At 43.2% G+C, this 4,808-nt stretch overlaps 1 protein-coding gene across 3 annotated transcripts in view; it reads right to left on the bottom strand.

Annotated features, from left to right (window-relative positions):
• The window catches only part of Tec (tec protein tyrosine kinase), a 110,430-nt gene that overhangs the window by 84,225 nt on the left and 21,397 nt on the right, over positions 1-4,808 (bottom strand). Inside the window, exon 1 of one of the 3 annotated variants that reach the window (XM_028780729.1) lies at positions 1,322-1,365. The exons of the other annotated variants lie outside the window; for them this stretch is intronic. The gene's annotated coding sequence lies outside the window, so the exon portion shown is untranslated. Of the gene's footprint in view, positions 1-1,321; positions 1,366-4,808 lie in introns of those variants that run through there. 3 annotated transcript variants of the gene reach the window in all.

The following is a 4,808-nucleotide window of genomic DNA, read 5'->3' as shown; positions in this document are numbered from 1 at the left end:
ATTGTACAGACTGATGGGCCGCTCTGAGATTGATTGTACAGACTGATAGGCCGCCCTGGGACATTTTTTCTGATGGTTTTCTCACATTTGTGCCCATTCTCAGCTTACCCCCCTCCCACTGTTAGACTTCCTATTCCCAAACAGTCCTCCTACATCTACATCTTTTTTTAAAACCTAGATGGATGTGAAAAGGGGATATTATACCACCCATCATATTTTTTGAGAATAGAAAAGATTATGGGTATTTTCTCAAAATAATCATTAAGAAAGAGAAGAATTTCACACACACACACACACACACGTAACCACAAAGCTATATCATATTCAGAGTTCAATTTTATTAACTGAGCTAGTGAATATAAACCACTTAGCCATGCGATTGCTATCTGTATTACTCTTGTATCTTAATTTCTGGAGCATTACTATAAATTACTGAGACGTTCAGGAAGACGGCAATGTGAATAAACACAAGCAAAGAGAATATACCCAGCATTATACTGTCAATTCCACCACATACTCTCAACAATAAAAAACTGGTGGTACAGAAATAAACCCAACCTGTGGCCAACTAATTTTTGACTAGAATAATGTTTCTAGTAAATCACACAGAAACAGTTGGCTATAAATGAAATTGAATCCCTACTTTACTCAAGAAATGAAAGTAATAAAATTACAAAACTCTTAAAAGAAGCATAAATGTACATTTCTATGAGCTTAGACTAAACACAGGATTTTTTGTTGTTTGGTTGTTTGGTTGGTTGAGTTGGGTTGGGTTTGTTGTTGGTTGTTGTTTATTTGTTCATTTGTTATGGGGGTGGGGTTTCTCAGTGTAACCCTAGTTGCCCTGGAACTCTCTTTGTAAACCAGGCTGGCCTCTGCTTCCTCAGTGCTGGAATTAAAGGCCTGCACCACCACTGCCCAGCTAACAAGGGTTTCTTAAATGTGAGCATAAGTAACAGAAGAAAAAAATTGTGTTTTATATAACTTAGAAGCTTTTGTATTTTATTATAAAAAAAAAAGTTAAAACAAGGGGCTGGAGAAATAGCTCTGTGGTTAAGAGTACTTGTTGCTCTTGCAGAGGACCCAGGCTCAGTTCCCAGCACACATAGCCTATGGCTATCCATAACTCCAGCTTAGGGGGATCTGACATCCTCTTCTGACCTTCTCAGACACCTGCCATGCACATGGTGTGCATATATACATGCAAACAAAACACTCATACATATAAATAAATCTTCATTTTTATAATTAAAATCAGGAGATAGTATTTGCAAATGAAATATCTGATAAGAGAGTACAGAACACAGATAATATAACTTACAGTTGAACAATCAAAAGACAAACTTCACTGGGCTTGATGGCACAGGCCTGTAATCCAGATATGTGGGAGGCTGAGGCAGGAGAATTAGAATTAGAAACCAACCTATACAAGTCAGTGAGACCCTGACTGTCTGACTCTGACTCATCTCTCTGTCTCTGTCTCTGTCTCTGTCTCTGTCTCTCTCTCTCTCTCTCACACACACACACATACTACACACACTACACACCACACACACATACACATCACACACACACACCATACATACATATACCACACACACACCATACATACACATACCACACACATACATACAAACATACACACACACCCCACACACACACCACACACACACACACCCCACACACACCCCACATAATGCTTTCTCAGTCCTTAGTGAGACATCTATATCACCCCCACCCACCCCATCCCTATGCTCAGGAAACAGAAGAAGAAGAAAGACTTAGGAGTTAGGAGGAGGACCACTGTGAAGTGCAGTCTTCAGGACATGACATGGCCATTGTGTTCATGTGTCACTAAGGTTCGACTACCGACACAAGGTCAAGCCAACAGGAACAGGCACTATTCCATCAGGCAGCACTAAGTGGACTCAATGGGAGGGAGAGGGAGAAGTTGTCATTAAAAAAAAAATCAGTAAAAGGCATTCTAAATGAAAGCATAAGTATTTTAGAGTACTGGGACCACAGCACTGGGGCACAGCCTAGCATGCACAAGGCCTGGGGTTCAAAGCTTAGCACCAAAATAAAAGAAAGAAGGAGAAAAGGAGAAGAAAGGAGAAGAGAGGAGGGGAGAGGAGAAGAGAGGAGGGGAAGGGAGAGGAGGGGAGGGAAAAGGAAAAGGACAAACAAACCAGTGTAACGGTAATCAGTAGAGTGAACCATAGTACCACACCCCAAACATCCCAGCACATGGGAGGCAAAGACAGGAGGATGCTGGAACCCAGGAGCTCAAGGCTGACCTAGGGAAAGCAATGAGACCCTACCTCAAAGCAAACGAACACAGTACAGTGGGCAAAGCTCTTGAGCAGACACGTCTCCAAAGATTACTCACAGGTGACCCATAGCAACGAAATGATGCTCAGCACCATCTGTCAGTAGGGAAATGCAAATCAAACCCACAGAATCCCACTTCAGACGTGACAGCGGCTAAAACAGAAACTAGAAACAGATTGAGAATCTACACAAGCGCAGAGACATCAGAACCCCCCGTGCTGCTGCTGGAAATGTAAAGTGGCCCAGACAGCCAGCAGTTCCTCAAATGCTGAAGTACAGAGTTACCGTATGACTCAGATAGCTACTTAAGAGAATTGGAAACATATTCATACAAAAACTGCACTCGGATGCTCGGAGTAGCACTGCCGATAATAGCCGAAAAGTGGGAACATCCCAGAGGGCTATCAACTGTTGAAGAGACAAGAAAGCGGCATGTAGCTATGTGATGGAACAGTACCACACCATGGGAAGGAATTAAATCCTGACACATGGTACAGCTTGTACCTCGGAAGCACTATGTAATAGAAGCAAGACACAAAAGACCACAGACTGCAGATTCTGTTTATATGAAATGTCCAGAAAATGTAAATCCACACCAACAGAAAGCGAAGTACTGATGAGAAGGGAAGAAGGGATATTTGAGGGGAAGGTGTATGTTTGGGGATGGGATAACAATAGGTCTTTACAACATGGATAATAGTGATGGCTGCTGCACAGGACAGACAGGCTCAAAGTCACTGGCCTGCACCCTTTCAAATGACATAAATAGTGTGTTACATGCAACTGAATTTATTCTCCAGGAAAGAATTTTAAGGAAAAGAAAAACATGTATATAACATATAAACAACATATTGATAAGAATTAAAAGGAAAAGAGAAATCAAACAAGAAAGAAGAAAATGGAGTGGAACACACAGCTTGTGTGCTCTCTGCATGCATGGTAAGTCAGAATGTTGGAAAATGAGCTCTGCCTGGTTCCCCAGGAAGCCCAGGCTCAGTGGAGACACATGCTCCATCTCCAGAGTAAGAGCACAGCATGAGCAAAAGTGTCCAGAAGCTACTGGAAATTCTACCAGCTTTTCGTAAGAGCAAAACCAAAAGCCATACCCACAGACCTGTGCTGCTGCCCTCAGAGAGAGCTCTTTTTGTTTTGAGGATGACCGTTAGTGAAGAGTCTAACAACTGGTCAAAGGACTGAGAATGACTGCTGAGTGTGTAACCCTGAACAAGACTTACAGAACAGCTTCCGAGGACCAGGCACCCTCACAGGGAAGGGATGGGAAGACAGCAAGAGAGAGAGGGGATAGAGATGATATGAAATAAGGGCTTCTGGATACGACACGGCCATTGCAATAATTAAACACGGTGTCTGTGACTATCTGCATAAGACACACGCACACAAACATGCACACACACCATAGGAGTAGAAGGGGGGCTATTTGGGAAGAAGGGAAGTCAGCAAGAATGGAATAAGAAAGGGTAATGGTGACCAATACGATCACAACACATTCTATACATGTGTGTAATTGTCAAAAATACAATATTAAGAACATGGACCTGGCAAGATGAATCAGCAGTTAAAGGCTTTTGCTTCCAAGTGCCATAACCTGAGTTCCATCCCCAGGACCCACATAGTAGGAGAGGACCAACACCTTCAAGTTGTCCTTTGACCTCCACAACTACACCGTGGTCCACCAACACCCCACACACATACACACCATCAGTTAATAAGTTTAAAAAGTAAATAAACTACAATTAGCATCAAACAGTTTGAATATATTATTTCTCTTGATTCAACAGGACAAGCAGTCCTGGCCTGGCACCTTAAGGCCGATAGCTGGAACATGTGTGGCCGCTTCACTCAGCCCTGTGGGCTCAAGTTCCCAGAGCAGAAACCAAGACCCAAGGCAAACACATCCACGCCTCCAAGGCTTTCCATGCATGCTTGTGTCACACTGGTCAAAGCCAGTCAAATCGCCAAGCCCAGAGTCAAGAAGGAAAGAGACAACCCGAGGGCAGAAGAGAGAGTAGAGAAAAGGAAGACATTTGTTTCTTTTTTTAATTTATTTTTTATTGGATATTTTATTTACATTTCAGATGTGATCCCCTTTCCCCATCCCCTACCCCACTCAGGAACCCCTATTTTTTTTATTTCTTCAAGTAAGGTAGCCCAGAGAAAAGCATGGGTCCATTTTCTTGGTTTCATTCTACCGTAATTACTGCACTGGGCTTTGGAGGCAGTCTTCCTGAACAGGCATTTTTGCCTTTAACCACTACACTCATTCCTGGCATCAGCAGACACAGATGAGAAGCCTTGCCAGCTAACTGGGGAGTGGCAGGCCAGGGAGGGGGAGGAGAGTGCACAGGCCATGAGCTCTAGGGCATTCACCCACCTACAGGAATGGGTCATGGAACCTCTCTCTCTCTCTCTCTCTCTCTCTCTCTCTCTCTCTCTCTCTCTCTCTCTCTCTCTCTCTC

This window comes from Grammomys surdaster, unplaced genomic scaffold, assembly GCF_004785775.1.
Source record: "Grammomys surdaster isolate TR1022 unplaced genomic scaffold, NIH_TR_1.0 372, whole genome shotgun sequence".
Lineage (NCBI taxonomy): Eukaryota > Metazoa > Chordata > Mammalia > Rodentia > Muridae > Grammomys > Grammomys surdaster.
The sequence above is the reverse complement of the archived record's forward strand: the minus strand, read 5'-3'. Positions and strand labels throughout refer to the sequence as shown.